Source organism: Cynocephalus volans, chromosome 9, assembly GCF_027409185.1.
Source record: "Cynocephalus volans isolate mCynVol1 chromosome 9, mCynVol1.pri, whole genome shotgun sequence".
Lineage (NCBI taxonomy): Eukaryota > Metazoa > Chordata > Mammalia > Dermoptera > Cynocephalidae > Cynocephalus > Cynocephalus volans.
This window is the reverse complement of record NC_084468.1, coordinates 3,715,001-3,733,786: the sequence shown is the minus strand read 5'-3', so window position 1 is coordinate 3,733,786 and position 18,786 is coordinate 3,715,001.

Sequence of the window (18,786 nt, the reverse complement as noted above, 5' to 3'; positions counted from 1 at the left end):
GGTGCCCAAGGTCAGCTTCAGTCATTGGCCTTGATCATTTCTCAAAACTCTACAAATCTCAAAGAAAGAACTGTTAGCTTTGCAAAGTACTAATTAGCTTCTCGGCCTTGTTTTCCTACTTAGCCAGTGAGATAAGAACGTCAGGGGATGAGAAGCAAGAGTGGAGAGAAAAAAACTGTCCTTTTAAAAATCCTCCCCCGCTGCAGCCCAGGCAGCTTTAGGTCCCAACATGGCTTCGGTCCTGCTCACGCCAACACTGCCAGGTCCCCAGCACTGGACGGGGTGGAGGCCAGGCCACCTCAGATGGATGCCCGCCGCCCCAGCAGCCTTTCCCTTCCTGCCTGAGCACGCCTCCTACCCCGCGGGCTCCATCCTGCTCACGGGCAGCCACCTGTTCCCGCTGGGACGGCCTTCTCCGGCTGACTCTTTCCCGAGGGAGAGACAGGCCCTGTACCCCCTCCCCCTCCTTTTCTCCCCCCACCACTCCAGCACCCCCTGAGGACCCCTCTCTTTCCCCTCCTCTCCCCCGGATCTCTTCTTCTCCCCGCACCCCATCTCTTCCTATCCCCTGCCCCATGTCCGTGCGGCACTCGGTCAGGCCCTGACCATGCCTCACACACAGCCGGTTTATCTTCTGCCCATCCCGCTTTAGAGTCTGCAGTCTCTAAAGGAAGAGCCCCTAGAAAACCAGGACTCGGAGAGGCTACGTAAGCTACCCAGTGCTGCACAGCCTGGAGGAGCCGAGCCCACAAGCCTCTTCTCTCACTCTGTGTCTCTTGTTCTTTCCACCATAAATTTCCAGAGCGACCATCTGTCTTCCTTTCTGCGCCTCCCTCTGTGTTCCTTCCCTCAGGCCAAGCTGCAGGTGAGGGTACACCTGGGACACCACACAGCAAAGAGCCCTTGTCCTCACCACTCCTGCCTGTCCCCCAACTTCCTGCTTTTTCAGGTCACCTAGCAGTCCTCACATTCACCCCCTACCCCGAGAATTCAATGTCCTCTGGTCATCTGTGTCCCACAGACCAACTCCCCACCAGAGGCCGGCTCCTGAGTCTCCCCACTGTCCCCTTCCTAGGCTTGGTGTCCTAGGCAGTCTGTAGCTGCCATGACAAAGGCCACAGACTGGGGGCTTGAGCAACAGAAATGTGCTCTCTCACAGCTCTGGAGGCCAGGAGTCTGCAGTCACGGCGTGGCAGGGCCGTGCTCCCTCCAGAGGCTCCGGGGGAGGCTCCTTCCTGCCTCTTCCAGCTCCTGGCGGCTGCAGGTGCTCCATGGCTTGCAGCCACATCGCTCCAGTCCCCACCTCCATCCCCACATGGCCTCCTCCTCTGCGTGCCTCTGCGTCTCCTCTTCTCATAAGGACACCAGTCCTGCTGAATTAGGGCCACGCCAATGACCTCATCCTAACTTGATCACATCTGCAAAGACCTTATTTCTAAATAAGGTTCCATTCACAGGTGCTAGGGGTGAGGACTTGAAAGATCTTTTGGGGGACAAAATTCCACCCACAGCAGCATCACACGATTCTTCCAACCCAAGCAGAGCCTTCCCTGCTAGGACGCTTCCAATCACCCTATTCTTTCTCTTCCAGACATGCCAGCACCGTCAGTCCAGGTCAGTGTGTGTGGGGGGGGTCCTCAGGAGGGCTTGGGGGCACCTCGGGGATGCCCAGAGAAGGTGGGCCTTCTGGATCTCTGGTGAGCATGGACAGGCCAGGGCTTTCCTGGTGTCATCCACGGAGGAATCGCAAGGGAGGTGTAGTCTGTTTTTCATCATCTGAAGCTATTATTTCACTTCCCTTGGCTGGTGAGAAAGCGGGTAACAACTATCCTGTCTTTCCAAGAACATATGTGAATATGTGAAGTCCTTCCTCGGGGGGAAGAGAGAAGAAGAACCAGAGTTTACCGCCAGCAGAGGTGCCTTCATTAAGTAAATTAGGCCTCTTCTCTCCCGCCGGTCCCTGCTCCCAGTCACCACATGGCCCCACGTCCCCTGAGAGGAGGTGGTCAGGGCGCCTGGGCCTCCATGCCCTGCACAGGCCTCGTGTGTCCGTGGTGGTGGGGTGCTGGGGGCTCACTAAATCTCGATGGTCCTCCCTGCTTCCTGCCACGGGGTCTCTGATAAGTAAACAATAGCAATAACCACAGTAACTGGGCCCTGAATGCTCAACTGTGCTGCCGGGCACAGGGTGGGGCCAGATGCCTGTTCTCACCCTGAACCATGCGCTGAAGGGACGGCTGTCACATCCAGGCCGGGCAGTTGAGAAGAGCTGGGCATCATCCCCTCGCTTTCCCCGTCCACCAGCTGGATGTTGACACCCAGAGTGACCCAGGGTCCACATGCCAGGATGAGCCCCCGCAGCCTGAGTCCGAGAATGACAGAGTGGAGCAGACCCCCGCCCCCCCATGACCAGGAACTCAGCACTGGGATCTGAGGGGCATGAGGAATAAAGCGTTATGGCGTTAAGCCACTGAAGCCTGGGGGCTTGTGCGTTGTAGCAGCTGATGTTATTCCAACCAAGTCACTGGCCATCTGTTATGGAAGGAATTTATAAGAAAAAATAAGATACGAAAGGAAGAAAGGAAAGAGCTCAGTAAGGCTCAGATAATCTCTTAAGTCATCTATCAGGAATAAGAAATCAGTAAAGATATTAGGATAAAATAAGGGGACATTTTGTGCTCATATTGTTAAATTAGCACAGTGCCAGAATGAACTTGAAATCTACAATCAAAGTGAGAAACTGAAAAGGAGACCACCAGACAAGATTTGTGCTAAAAGATAAAAGCAAGTAGTTACATAAAATTAAAGAGTAAGAGAGTAAGAACAAGGACAGGACATGAAAACCCAGAGGCACGAAGTTCCATATGAAGAGGAGGGCGGGGCTGACTCTGCTGCGTACGACCACCGCAGACGCGCACCTGAACCAGACGCGCACCTGAACGGGCCCCTCGCTCGGGGCGTGATGCTCGGGGGTCAGCGTCTGGAAACCAATCACTTTATCTTGGCGTTTTTCATTTTATTATTTATTGAGACATAGTTGATTGTACGTATTTGCATCTGCATCTTGTACATGTGCTCTCACAGGACAATGGAGCCGTGCTGAGGGCTAGGAGCCTGTTTGCAGGTGGATGCTGGTTCCTGCCTCCCAACTCCCACCAGGTCTCAGCGGCTGCCCTGGCCCCCACGCAGTAGACACTGCTGCCCTCCACCCTGGGGGGGTCTGGGTGCAGGCAAAGGAAGTTGGAGTTGGGGCAGGTGCTCAGTCACAGGGCAGGATCTTGAGCTCCTGTTGGGGTCTGCATTCACCCTGCAAGTATCCCTGTGCCCAAGGGAAGGGTAGCATTTAATAACAAATAAAAAACATCATGACAGCTTTAGAGAGAGACCACTGAGGGGAGGGTAAAGCGTTCTTCCTGCTTTTTGAAAAAGGGTCTGTGCATCTTCATTTTGTCCTGGGTCCCAGCCCTGGAGGGAGGCCCCTGGGAGAGATGCTCACAGGAAGTCCCTCACCCCTGCTGGCTTTTCTCTTCTCCCTTGACTGAGCTCCCCCTTGGGGACCCTGGAGGGCCAGGCCCAGCCATCTATAAGCCCTGGCAGGACCTGCAGGAACTTGCAGGACCCAGTAAGCAGTACCAGCTGGCTGGGCTGCTTCTCTAAGATGTGTCCATATCCTATAGTCCCTCTAGACTATGAGCTCCTGGAGACCGAAAACCATCTGTTTCAATCATTTATTCCACAGACATTTATTGAGCAGTGTCCCTGGGACCAGCCCTTTGCAGGCATCAAGGATAGAGCTGTGAACGGCAGAAACTGGCCCTGCCTTCATGAGAGAGCAGGCATCAAGCCAAAAGCAGTCCAGAGGAGCACCTGGTCACACTGTGAAGGGATAAAGTCTGCCGTGGGGAGGAGTCATTTTCTGTGTCCACCCAAACTCAGCACATGCAGCACATGAGCCTGGATTGGCCGAGTCAGTGGACACAATAAAGAGCAACCCATCAGAGCCAGGTGGACACAGCAAAGGGTGACCCAAGAGACGAGTTGACACAGCAAGGAGTGGCCTGTTGGAGCTGAGACAAATGGCACCAGGGCCAAGGACAGGGTGGGCAACGCACCACAGTGGAAAGGGGTGAGTTTAGAAACCTCTGCAGGAGGCACAGGAGCAAGGTCAGCCTGATCCCTTCACTGGGTCCACAGTGCTCAGCTCTGTCCCCAGTTATGGGCTCAGACCGGCTCCTACTGGATGTGTGTGGGACAAAGGTACACATGAGGGAGTGCTGAGAACTGAGCCAAGTGCTGACAGTATCTGGGGGGAAGCAGACAGGGGCTCCACCACTCACTCACCTGCTGGTGGTGTGGGGCAAATTCTCTGAGCCTCACTTTACTCATCTGTAAAATGGGATTAATAACATGTTTGTCCCAGATTTGTTGTAGGATCAAAGAGAGGGTCATCAGTTGTCTGGACCCAGGTTGTAGGAGTGAGTCCCCTCCTCCTGTCCAGGTTCTGTTGGGCACACCCTGGTATGGGGTAATGAGGGGAAGAGGGAGCCACCACTCTGGCCAGGACCCCCAGGGAAGGCTTCATGGAGCTGGTGGGATTTGAGCAGGGCCACACAGCTAGGAAAGGCTCAGTGATGGCGATGGGAAGGATGGTCTGGAGGAAGGCACAGCCTGAGCAAAGGCAGAGAGGCAGGAAAGTACAGGTACATCCAGGGCACCAAGGCAGGGCAGGTGCCTTGGGGAGCTGTCGGTGCTGGTGGAATTGGGGCCTTTGCTCAGCTCTGCTGACTCCCAACCTGGAGACTCTTGGCAGTCCTTCCAGAACACTGATGATCACTCAGCCTGCCACACTTGCTTAGACTGTGATTAGCTGAGCTGGGTGAAATCAGCTGCAAAGGACAAGGGAAAGTGTGGACAGCCAAGGAGAGCGCTCATCCTTCCAGTGATTTCTGGAGGATGGCACATGTTCAAATTACAGAATGGCTCACGATCACAAAAGTGTGAGTTTTAAGGAGATCTGGGAGGTCAGTGGTGAGGGTACCATGGAAACTCCTGGACTGGGAATCAGGCTGCCTGCTTCCAGCCCTTCTTCCATTCATTCTGTCCATCTGTCCACCTTCAAGCCTTTCACCTGCTCCACATGCCCATGCCCTCAGCCCAGTGTGGGATCTGGGAGTTGGGAACTTCCTAGGAGCTTATGATATGTCCTCTCCTGCCAGGAGAAGGCTTTAGGGGAACCATGAGCAACCTGGGCAGGTGAGATGAGGCAGGGTCTCAGCTTGTGGGAGGGGAAAATTTCTCAGGTGATGTGTCCCCTAAGCCCAGGGGTCATCAAGGTACAAATCCAGGCCCAATCGCCCAGGGCCACGCCCTGCCATGGTACCCAGGTGTCTGCATCCTTGTGTGTCTCTGGAGTCCAGGAAGAATGTTCCAGAGACCCCATAAAAGACCTCTTGTTGCTTAGACTTTTCACTCTCTGTTGCCTTTAATCTAGCAAACCTCAGGAAACATCTTCCATCCTGGGGTTTCATGGGGTTGAAATAGGGAAGACAAAATACTGTGTCTACAGCCTGAGGTGCTGATTGGGACTGTACCATCTCCAGGGTCAGACTGGGTTTGGTAGGTCCAGACAGAGAAGGTGCTGAGGTGAGATCAGAAGTGCTGTGTCTGGGGAGAGGGCAGAGGCAAGTCTGTGCAGTCCGGTGTGAGGGGAGGCCTCACAGGAGATGAGGTGTGAGCATCCAGGTGGAGATTGCATGTGGAGGATGTGGAATTTCAGGCTGAGGGGTGGGGTCTGATCCATGGGCAATAGGGAGCCATTGCAAGTCCTTGAGCAAGGAAGTTACCCAGAACTTGAGATCCAGAAAGGACCTTAGTACTCCTGGGCTCATTGGTGTTCTTCATTTATAAGTATTGGAAGCTGACTTTGGACAACTTAAGCCAGAGAAGAATGTACTGGAAGCGCATGGAAACACTCACGGAAGCAGAGGAGAGATGGGAGGAGATTGTGAAGAGGCTGGGAGCCAGAGGAGGGCCCCAGGGAGGCAAGGGTGATGGAGTGTGACTTCTGCATTCTGTGTCCCATTGACTAAAGATTACATCCAGGGAGAGAGGTGGCCTGGAGTGAGTCTTGTGTGTCCCTTTTGTCCAGCAGGAAGGAGGAGGTCCCTGACTGATATCTCACCAACACTGGGACCAGTGGTGGTGGATGGGTCCCCAGGGAAGTCTGTGGTCCTAGTAAAGCTGGGCTGGGTGTGGTGCAGGCAGGATGGGAAGTGTACCCCCAGGGAGGCGAGTGGCTTGCTCAGGGACACAGGGGAGCCAGTGGCCAAGCAGTGCCGAGAGCTCTGTCTAATGGGGGAGCCGCCTGTTCAGCACTTCCTGCAGAGGTGGGCTTGTGTGATCCCACCCCAGACGTTTGAATACAGGCCCCAGGCAGGGTGGGGGAAAGGAGCATTCAGGTTTTGGACGTTTCTGGTTTAGGAAAGCTCCCTGGGAGCAGCAGCAATCCTGGCCGCAGCAGAGGTGTCAGGGCTGCCCGTCGTGGAGGTGGGTGTTGGGGGAAGGGAAAAATCTGGACAAGTGCCCTGGGGCCTGTGTGGGGTGGGCCCAACAAGGCTTGGAGTTCTTCTGTCTCCCACAGGCAGTGGCTGAAGTCAGTGCCTGCCTCTCAAGAGCAGATTGTTGAATACTCAGGAATGTTGCGTGACGGTCCACTTCATGTGTCAGCTCGACTGGGCGAAGGGGTGCCCAGAGAGCTGGGAAAACATTGCTCTGGTGTGTCTGTGAGGGTGTTTCCAGAAGAGGTCAGCATTAGAATCTGACTGAGTAAAGAAGATGGCCCTCCCCAGTGTGGGTGGGCATCATTCAGTCCATTGAGGACCCGAGTAGAGAGAAAAGGCAGAGGACGGGTGGATTTGCTCTCTCTCTCTCTCTCCCAAAGCTGGGACTTCCACCTTCTCCTGCCTGTGGCCCTGGGTGCTCCTGGTCCCCGGGCCTTAGGACTCACTCAACACCCCCTACCCCCAGACACCTCTGCACAGAGAGGAGAGTCAGGTAGTTTACCTGTGCACAGGGCCTTCTCTGCCCAGGCTTCTCCCTCCCAGAACACCCGACAGGGCTACCTGCTTACTTCAGCAGACGTGCTCTGAGTGCAGCTGACGGGCCAGCCGAGGCAGGGATAGTATCTCCGACGTGTGCAGGGCTTCGTAAGCTTCGGTTAAGAAATGAGCAGCTCGTATCCTGTTTTTCTCCCGACAGTCCCATGGGATGGGTGCACACAGAACCCCACAGCTGGCAGGAAGCAGAGCTGGGCTCATACCCCTAGATGGAGGAAGGCAGAGCTGTGACCTTCCAGCCCCTGTCCTGCCCCCAGAGCCCAGCACAGGCCTGGCCGGCCCAGCGGCTGGGTGAGTCTATCTGTTAATGGAAGAACGAACGTGGCTGAACTGAAGCACCTTGCAGGACTCCCTGTCTGAGCTTCTCTGCTTCTGAACCTATCGCCTTTGGGGAAGTGTTCCCAGCTGTTCTTCCTGGAACTTGGACACCACCTCCACCTGAAAAAGCCCCTGTTCCAAGTCGGCACCACCCAGAAGGTGGCATAACCCTGGGCCCATCTCTGGAGGAGTCCTGTTTCAGGGACCCTAATCCTTCTGAAACAGAAAGCCCAGGTGGACATAGCTCACATGGGGTGAGGGGTCAGGGCCAGCGAGGTGCTGGGGTTTTCAGGTCTCATCTCCAGTCTACACTGTAGCTGCCCTGAACCTGACAGTGATCTCAGCTCTTGTTAGCAGTGGTCTGTAATTTCCCTGCAATTTCCTCCTTGACATCTCTCCTGTCCCTGCCCCTCCTCTCAATGCTTCCCTGTGATAGTGACAAAGGCCACCGACTTGAGATGCCTACAGGGAGGCTGAGGCCAGCAGTAGGGGGACTGGGGATTGGGCTCCATCTGCCGCTACTCCCAGGGCTGAGGCTGGCTGGACACCCCCTCCTCCCCCTCTGCACGGCCCCTCTTTGCCAGCTGCCTCCACTGGGGACCTGGTCAGCGGTATCAGCCTTTTGGCCTGAGATTTCTGGGAGGCGGGTGAGGAAGCAGGGCCTTAAAAAATGTAAGCAGGGCCTTAAAAAAAACAATTGCTATGGTTTGAATGTGTGTCCCCTCCAAAGCTCATGTTGAAGCTTAATCCCCAATATGGTATTGGAAAGGTGGGACTTTTAAGAGGTGACTGGATCGTGGGGACAATGCCCTCATGAATGGACTAATTTACTTGTGGATTCATGGGTTATCACCGGGTAGACCAGTGGCCCTGTAAGGAGGGGAAGAAGCACGCTAGCACGTTCCTGCCCTCTCTCCTTGTGATGCCCAGTTTCAGGTATTCTAAGTGACAGAAAGCGGACTAAGACACATCTTGCCTGGCATCGCTGTGTGTACTGTGAATAAGCCCTGTGGTGTTTGCCCTGAGCTGCATTCTCTCTGAGGGTCACTGCAGTGGCCTTAATCACAGGTGAGGCCAGTCATGCCTATTCTGCAGATGCGAAAACCGAGGCACAGACAGGCCAGGCACAGATTCCAGGTCATGGGAGGGGCAGGTGTGACTGACGGGCTGCTCAGTCAGGCTGCTGTATTCTGCTCCACCTAATATAATCCCTGTCTCTGTGTGTCTGCCCCCTCACTGCGACATCTGTCCTATTGGAATAGGAGTGCTTGTCACTTATGTCCCTGTGTCCCCCAGCCTGGCCCAGTGCCTGTGCAGCTTAGCTCTAATTTTGTTGTTGATTCAGTGGCCAAGTGACCAGTTTTCAGCCTCCAGAGGTGCCTGTCATGGGTCCCCCATCTCCAGCACAGGGCTGTGAAGGAGGCTGAGGGGGCTGGATGACATTGGGTGGCACATCTCTTGCAGGCCACTGCCCAAAGCAGGTGTCCACATGCCGTGTACTCTTTCAGCAGCCTCGGGGGATCTGTCGGGATTAAACTGTCTTTCTGTCTTGCTCCCTGGCCCAATCTCCCCGGACTATTTTCCATAACCCCCCAGCCTCGTGCCCACGGGAAATTAGTGGCATTTCCAGACTCCAGACATGCTCATCAAGCACCACAAATTACTTCATCTCAGACCATGCAAATACATTTCCTGGGCCTCCCTGGCCACATGGACATGTTGTCACAAATCCAGCTCCTGGGTACCTGGGGGAGGGCAGGGAGAACCCAGACAGGCAGAAGTTAGCGATGCCCCCCAAGGGTGAGGCACGCCCGTGATCAACGCTGAGGCTGAGGTCTCACTCGTGCTGGTCCCGCCCGCAGAGGAGGGGTTGCTCTTTGGAGCAGCCAAGAAATAAAATTCAGTTTCTTGTTGCCCTGCGCTGGCTGTTGAGTTTCCACAGATCTACACTCACCCGACCATCTTCTAGGCAGGCAGAGTTCTCCTGTAGCATGTTCAAATGTATCTGTAACCAGAGCGTGGGTATGGAGAGCCCGCATCCTTTTTGGAGTGAGGTTGACATGTTTGTTTGGAGAAATTATCTTCCCCGTTCTCCGTCAACTCATTCAGGGGAATAGCATGTTCCCAAGCCCAGTGCCACCCTCTCTGCTAGCCAGCATGGGAAAATAATTTCTTTTCTATTTCTATTTTTCATGGCAAGGGGCAGAAAACTGACATTCGCTGAAAACACATTCCAGAGATTTCAATGGTAGGGATGCCGCATGCCTTGAGTTCTGCCTGTAAACTGAGTGAACCTGTTTCAAATGCATCCTTTCACTCCTGATAAGCACATGAGTCAGAGTGGGGCCTGTGGGGCGTTGGGACTGGGTCTTACATCTTCACAGCAGGAGTTTGATCTTAGCTGGGCTGGCAGAGACGTGAGCTGCCCATGCATTGCCAGGCACCTTATCTCTTTCTGACAGAATCATGACTTCATTCTGCCCCACTGTCAGTCTGGAAAGCTAAAACCTTTCCAGGTGTTTCAAACAGGGAGTAGTTAAACCAGTGCACTGGGCAGAGTGCTGAAAGGGCTGCAGGAGCAAGAGGAAAAGGGGGGATACCCCAAGATCAGAGGCTGCTAATATTGCTGGGTGGAGATGCTGCCAGGGCTAGCTCTGGGACTGCTGAAAAAGTGCTGCTTTGGCTGGAACCACCACTGAGAACATCTCTGCTATCATCTTGGGTGTCCAGAGACATTGTGAGAAACAGGAAAGGGCAGGAGAGTTCACTTTTCCCCTGCTTACCCATGCACATCTCCCACTGCTGGAACCTAACCAGAAGCCAGCTGGCCAGTAATCCTGAGAAATGCAGTCTCCCCTACCATGCATAGCAGGAACGAGGCTGAGAGCAAAACAGCAAGTGATTGGCACAGTGATGATGTGCTCACTTAACCGACTGCCTTTCCCATCCTCCCTTGTAACCAGGATGGTCAAAGATGTGTAGTAAAAGTCACTGAATGTGACTACTGGGAAATCTTAAAAGGGAGACAGGGTATTTGTGTATTTCCTGCCCCTCACCCCTTTCCTTCTGCTTTCTGCCTGGAAGTTGGATGTGATGGCTGGAGCTCCAGCAGCCATATTGCACCAGGAGGTGACCTTGAGGATAAAAGTCACTCTTTAAGGATAGATGGAGTCTGGGTCCCTGATGACCATGGAGTCACCTACTGCCCCTTGATATCTTCCCTCTGGGCTTTCATATGGAAGAGACAAAACCTCTTTCTTGTCTGGCCACTCATTTGGGTCTTCTTTTAATGTGCAGCTGAGCCAAATCCTGATTGGTGTCTCGATTTTAGTTATCACCTTAAAAACCTGAGACACAAGTCTCCCATCTATAAAATGGCAGTAATGAATGTCTACTTGTCTGTTTGTTGGGAGGACTTCCCTGTTGGTGGCCAGCCACTACTTAGCCCCTGTACCACGAATGCCACTTCCCCTGGAAAGAGAAGGATCTGTGCATCCAGGGATCTGCCTGTCTTCTGATTCGGGTGATCAATGAGACTTGCTGTGGGGCTCTCAGGCTCACATTAATTAGTGCAAATTAATGATGGGGTTTGCAGGGAGGCAGCTGGGGGCCTGGCATGGGAGCGTGGTGGTGCCAAGACACAGTCTCTGGCCCCCAGAATGCAGTGGGGGTGACCCACATGTGAGCAGGTGATTACTACTCAGAGTGAGTGGTGATGGGACAGTGGGGTGGGGTCCTCCTCTCCTTACATCCCAGATGGCTGGACCCCAAGCGTCCCTTGGGGCACTCAACTCTGGTCAGTGGTGCTTCTCTGTCTATTATTTCCAATTTCTCCCCAACCTCCCTCCCCGTTTTCTCTGCTGCTTCTCAGCCACCCAAGATTTAAGTCACTCTCATCCCCAATGCTCCCTGCCAGAGGCGTCACCAGCCACGTGACCATCCATCTCCCACTCCCTCCTGTTCCTCAATCCCGCTGCAGTTTCTGATCGTCTCCTGGCCGTCAGCTTTCTCTTGGATGCCTCCAGGAGTGGGGAGCTCACTTACTTATAGGATAACTCATTTCCTTATCCTACTGTCTCGAAAATTCTTCCTCTCAGTCTCAGGTCTTTGCCTCAATCTGGCTGACGTGTCTTCCCTGGCTGCCAATAGCCCCATGCCTGGCCTCAGGTGGCAAGATGTGTCGGGCCGAGTTGCCCTTAAATGATGTCATCCTGCCCAGCTACCCTGGTGTGCAGAACCCCAAGTGACAAATGGAATCTTGGCAGCTGCTTCTAGGTCCTCCAGCTCCTTGCAATCATGTCAGCATCACTGCTGTGGGAACCCAAGGTAGGAGGCCATGTTGCATCTATGCCCCAGGCCCAGCAGGGGACAGCCCAGAGCCTGTGTCCCATAGAGGTTTGTTGAATGAATGCAAGAGCAACCCGGCTGCTCACCCTAAGAGTGCCCCTGTGGCCTCAGCGGTTCTCTTCACTGGCACGGGCTCTGCTGTCTCACCTCTAAAAAAGGGAAGATGCTCCCTTTCTTCCAGGGTGGCTGTGAAGACTAAATGAGAAAATGCATGTGAATAAAAACCCCTGGGGCCTCAGTTTCCCTGTCTGTAAACTGAGTGATGGAATCCTCCATCTCCAAGTGCAGGCCAGCTTTGGCATTATAGGGCTGCAGGGCTGGGCCCCATGAGATCCTGGGGCTGCAGGGCCAGGGGTAACCCTGCAGCCCACAGCCCAGGGCAGGCTGACATGCAGCTCAGGCTGCCACTTCAGCATTGGCGCCCAGTGTGACCGAGCAGCTGAGCCTCTGGTCCAGCTGTTCCCTGCATTAGCCACCCCTCCCGGAGGCTTCCAGCTCTCAAAAAGTGGGAAAGGAGAGCTCCAAGAGCTTTGTAGGTAGCCAACATGGACTTGGGCTGCAGGTAGCCAGACAGGAGGGTACAGGGCAGTGTCAAAGACCCAGGGGCCAGGGTCTTTGCAACTGGGTCACCTTCTGACCTGTGGGCCCTGGTTCCCTGCCCTCAGGCACTGGCAGATCGGCCAGGCCAGCTCAGCATTGGCAGAAGCTCTTTCCATTGGCGTGCTGCGGCTGTGGGAGAAGGAGGAAGTAGCTGGATGCTGCAGGGCTGGGCCCGGCTAGAGAGGAATTCGGAGTGCTGACCACGGCCCTGCAAATGACTGCGTGGTTGAAAACTTGGCAGAGGTTCTCAGAGCGTTGTTATGAGGGTGTGTGCTAACATGTGCTGAGTGCTTAGGACAGCACCTGGCAGGAGTGAGGGCTCCTTAGTGAGGCACAGGTGGCAGTAGACAGAATTCTGAGACAGCCCCAAGATTCTGCCCCCTGGTGTACATGGCCAGTATAATCTGCTCCCCTGGAATGTGGGCATCCCATTCCTGTGATTAGGTTATCTCCCGTGGCACTGCTGACTTTCAGAAAGGGGGATTATCCTGGGTGGGCCTGGCCTGATCAGGTGAGCTTTTGAAAAGGACTGGACTCCTCCTGAAGAGAGGCTTCCACAGAAGGGACAGTCTTGGTTCCTGGCTCTGAAGATGTGGGGCCACATGGCAAGGACCTGAGCGTGAACTCTCATTGCTGAGAGCAAGTCCTGGCCAACAACCTCAAGAAAATGACTTCTGCCAACTACCCCATGAGCTTGGAAGAGGACCCCAGCTCCAGATGAGGTCACAGCCCGGGTGACACCTTGACTGCTGCCTTGTCCGGGCCTGAGCGGAGGACCCAGCTAGGGCCTGCCCAGACTTTTGTCTGCAGAAAGTGAAACCATTAGATGGATGTTGGTTCAAGTTGGCCTTTGTCATGCCACGCAGAAAACCGATGCACAAACAGAGCCGGGTAGCACACTGCTGCGTCTGGCCCTCCGGGGCTCTAGCGAAGCCCTGAGGCCATTGCTGTCTGGTGCACTCTGCTTTTGTGCAGGGCTTCCTGCTCTGCATTCTCACCCGGTGAAGTCCCCGCCTCCTGCCAGGCTCTGTTCATCTGTCCCCAGAGAAACCTTCCACCTCCTGAGCCCCCCAGGGTCCTGCTGATTCCTGGGCCACCTGGCCCAGCACAGGCTCAGCCTTGAAGTATCTCCCCCAGTGTGTGTGAGTTAATGGGTTCTGAACTAGTTCCTCAGAATTGGCCTTGTGCCTGGAATTCCTGGGTCCCCCAGGAAAGCACTGTGCCCAGAGGGAGGCTGTCCAGCATAGCTAGCTGGGACTGTCCACCCCTGCCCAGTGTCCCCTGGCAGCAGAGTTCACACAGCCTGTGACGTGCATTGCAGCCCTCACCCAGCCCCAGAGGAAACGTCTCCAAGCTGGTCTTCAAGCCCAAAAATACCTAAATGAGCTGATGAGTATTTTTCCATGTGTTCTCTGGGAGTGATTAGATAGAGAATTATTCTGAAACTAGCATTTTATTTTTTTAAAGAATGGTATGGCATTTATTTAAATGAATGGTATTTATTTAAAGAATCCTATAGAAGTAAAAAGAAATATACAAAAAATTAGAAAGAAGGAAAAAAATCAGAGCAGGTCCCGTGCCAGAGAGATGGACGTCGGTCGTTTGGTGAACATCATTTCATAGTCTGCGCTGGGCACGCACCCTTGCCTCCATACCCACGCCCACCCGTGCACGCACAGACAGGCGCACAGTGAGGTCATGTCATGCCATGCTGGACACGTGATTCCACCTCTTCATTAACTCGATGATAAGCCTGGACAGATTCCCGTGTCTGTGAATTGAGACCTGAGCCTTGGCTCTCATGGCTCCTGGGGCTTCCGTGTGTGGGGAATTGGCTACCTCCAGGTGCGTGTGACATAACAACACTGACTTCCATGTGTCTATATTACAATTGTGTCCTTAGCTCTAAGTGCCCGGAGGAACAGATGTTGCAGGAAGTCAGATATTTGTGAGACAGATTTAAAATGCTCTATGCCAAAGGATAAGCCCTTCTGTAGCGTCTGTGCCCAGGCTGCCTCCTTCCCGCCAGCGGTGCCACACTGTGTCCATTTCTCCCGTCCCCACTGGGAAGCGGTTTTGCCAGCCTGATGGTGGACACCTCCGTCTTTTCTTTCCCGACATCTCTGACTACCAGGAGGTTGGAACCACTTTGCATATAGTTCTGCCACTGGCTGTCTGACTATTTGCATTTCTTTTTTTGTGAATCTCCTGTTCAGTTACCTTGCCAGTTTTCCTTTGGGTATTTTTCTCCCCTTACAAAAAAGCCGAGAGAACCCTCCTTGCGTGGCTGGCCATGAGGGTGAACAATGAGAAGCAGGCTGGGCATCGATGCGGAATGCCATGGGGCAGCGATGGCCCGAGTTCCCGAGGAGAGGCCCCAGCTTCCTTCCCTCCATGGTGGGAGGCCCAGCAGGCTGGTCTGGAAGGGAAGTTTTAGTCTAGAGAAGGTTCTCAGAGAGCCAGCCCTTCCTGGTGCATAGAAAGAGGAATAACTCACCCAAAGCCAAGTGGGAGGTGGAGACCATTGCAGGCTGTAGAGGATTCATAAAACAAATGCACCTCAGGGGGCCTGGTTTTCCAAAGCCTTGCAGTTTCAAATATTGACCTTGCAAAGGACAGGAAACTTCCCCAGGCTATTGAGTCTCTGTTGCAAGGTAAGAATTGTAACACAGCAAGGTTGCTGGCTCAAAGACAGACAAGTTACTAATTGATATGTAAAGTTACTAAAAAGCTGCTGGAGGGAAAAGGAATGTTTGCTAAATCATTTTGTTAGTGGATCACTTAATTGCCTAACAGAATGTCATCTGACTTGTTTTGACTGAATGTTACCAGCTTCTATTGTAAAACTTGTTAAACTGTACTTAGCAAAACCCCACCTATGTCTCTTCCTGTAACTTCTTGGTCTGGAGAATAAATGCAGGAAGAGAACCCCAATTCATGGTTAATTTCCCAAATGGAAGGAATGCCTCTATCTTGAGGATTCCAGATTAACCCCTTTCTGGGGCTTCTCACTGTTCAAAAGAGATGGGCTTTGAGTAGTCTTTGGTGGCTCCATCACCCAGGGGAAAAGGGGTGACAAATCCGTGGGAGGCAAAGCAACAGCAGGCCTCATTTTTCTTCTCTGTGAATTGCGAGCTGTGACCTTCCTGCCTGGCCAGGTCCCAGGCTCGGGCCCTTTTGGTCTTCTCACCAGGACAAGTGGGGTAGCTCCTCACCAGCTCGGGGCTCCCCTGTGTCCCACCACACGCCCCCCATGCAGCAGTGAAAGGAGCCTTTGAGAACCATTCCCCCCACCCCGTTTCAGGAATCAAGCTCTGACTCTGTACAAGCTGGACTGCTACCCCACCCCCTGCTGTTCCCTCTGCCACTCTCCACAGCCCACCCCGGGCTAAGCCACCTGACCCTACTGGTCTCGGCTCAGGCGTCACTCCCCCTGTGTGTGTGCCCTGATGCTCACCGCTGGGGTGGGGCCTTTGGGCTGTCCCTCTCAAACCCTGGCCTCACTATGCATGGGTGTCTGTCTCTGTGCCCCTCTCGGAGGCCAGCAGCCGCCCCTCCCTGACACGCTGTTTCAAATCCACCGTGCAGCCTGCAGATGCCGAGTGCCTGGCCTGGGGCGTGCGCTGGTGTATTCATCAAGCAGGGGTGTGTACAGACCGGAGCTGGTGTGCAATCCACAACACCCCCACTCAGTCCCCAGGATTGGCTCACTGGTGTGACACAGAATGTGGCTTGTTTTTTGTCCACCGAGAGGTGACAGCGATAAAGATCATTACTAGAGGCTGAAGCTGGGCTTCGTGGAAGGGGCAGGGACAGGTCAGCAGGCACCGCTGGGTCCCTCTGCTTCCTGGTCATTCATACAGTCCCTGCCCTCTTCTCTGTCTCAGCTGCAGCTGTGCTGAGGCATGGAGGTCCAGTGTCCTGTTGCTCCACGTTCACAGGGCAGGATCCAGGATCCGACGAGGAACTGGGGGAGGCACAGGCTGCTCGCTGGGGAGACACTGTTAGAATACCGTGGTGACCACTGTTCCCACTACTTGCCCTTCTCCAGCCCAACCCAGTCCTGCCTGTCCCTGACTCACCCAGGCCCATCTGGGAAGCCTGGCCCTGAATGGGGATCCACATCCAGCCCTCGCTGGCCGCAGCTCGGCCCATCTCTGAGCCAGCAGCAAGGCCCTGGGCTGGCGCAGCACCTAGCCTGCGTTTCTTGTACCAGGGTAAGGCAGTGCAGGAGTGGTGCTATTACCCCCATTTTGCTGATGGAGACACTGGGGCTCAGTGGGGTTTTGGCTCATCCTGGGCCCCAGAGCCCTGCTCATTGCTGGGTCTTCTGGCTTCCTCCACACCCTGTGCTGTGGGTCAGGACCCTGAAGCTCCCTGCGAAGGTGCACATCACACCAAGGGGTGAGGTCACAGGAACCGACTGTCAACTGGCAGAAAGCCTGGCCACAGGGGTGGCATGCCAGACAGCTGGGTTTCAGTGGAGGGAGGAAGGAAGGAGAAACTGTAGCAGCAGTGGAGGGGGACTGAGTTTGGCGTGGGGAGGTGGGGCACCCAGGAATACTGGCCTAGCCTCAGCGGGAGGGCTGCGGGTCACGGGTCGGCCACCTCAGACTCATGCTTTGCTCCATTGCCCTGGGGTGTGAGGGGCCTTCTAGAGCGCTCTGGCCAGGCAGTCACCACCCCACCCATTTTGGGGCAGCGACATTCCCTGGCACTTCCTTGCTTCCTGGGATGGAGGGAAGAGCAAGGAGCAGACCCCAGCCTCGAGGGTTCTGCGGGGGAGACAGACAGACAGCAAACAGGTGAAGACGTTGTGCCGATTGTGTGGACTCTGGGAGCTGCAGTTAACACCATGTCATTGCTAAACTTGATGCCTTGTAGACAAGCCAGGCAGCTGTGCCCAGGCATTTGCAGCCAGCCTGGCTCACTGGCACAGGCCTGGACAATTTCCCTAGGAGTCAGACCTGTTGTGGGGCCCTCGGTAAATGTTCATTCAGTGAGGAATGACGGATATTAGCACCTTTAATCAAATCCTGACCAAGCGTCAGTCTGTTTGATGTGAAATAATCTGCTTTTCTGCTCTGTTTGCTGAAATCATCTGGACACTGCCCTGGCCTCCCTGCCATCCCCCTCCTCTCTCTGGGGGTGCTTCTTCTCCTGTTGGCCACTGACCCTTCCCTGGGTCTGGCTTTGCACCCAGCCCCTTCCCCACCTGACCTTAGTCATTCTTGCAACAGCTCATCCAGGTAAATAGCTGTATCTCTCAGCTGCACCACTTACCACCTGCAGGGCTTGGGTGAGTTTTCTTATTCTCTCTGTGCCTCAGTTTCCTCACATTTGAAATAGAGATAATAACAATATCTACCTCCTAGCCTAGGGAAAGGATTAAATGGGGTAATATAAAAAGGGCTTAACATGGTGCCTGGGACATGGTGAGTGCTCATTAAATGTGTATGTCACCTTATCATTATCACCACCTGTGGAGGATACCAACATTAATAAAGCAAACATATTTCACGGGGCCTATTGCACATGAAAGTGCTAAGCTTGGGAAAAACAGAAAACTTTCCCAGGACTAAAGTCTCTGTTGTAGATAAGAAAATTGTAACACAGCAAAAATGCTTGCTCTGCAGTAGTCCCTGGTGCAGCTAAACCTAATGATGGGAAAGTATGTGAGCTAAAGGCTTCAAGGCTGATGGTTGGGAGATGTCCCACATCTCGCCTCCAGTTGTTTCTTTGAGTTTCTTAGGGAACTAAATGTTGCCATGACAACTATCTTACTATTCTTTTTGGAACCACCTGTGTTCCTTTTCTGTAACTTTCTTGCCTGGGCAATAAATACTGAGAGAAAACTCTAATTCAGGGTTATTTCCTAGGAATTATTTTCCTTTGAGGAAATCATTTCTTGGGAATTAATCCCTTCTGGGCCTCTCACTGCTCTGGAGAAATGGGCTTTGAGTAATCCTTTTCATCTCCGTCACCCTAGGAGAGGTGACAACCACTAACTTCATCATCACCACCATAGTATCATTACCATCATCACTATCATCACCACCACTGCCACAATCATCATCATCTCTATCACCATCATTACCATCACCATAATCAACATCACCATCACCACCCTCATCACCATCATCATCAACACCATCATCACTGTCATCATCATAACCATCATCATCATCATCACCATCACCACCATTATCACAGCCATCACCACCATCACCATCACCATCCGCATCATCACATCACTATCACCACCATCACCACCATCACCACAACCACCATCACCACCACCATCACCACCACCACCATCATCACCACCACCATCACCATCACCATCATCAACACCACCACCATCATCACCATCATCATCATCATCTTCACCACCACCACCATCACC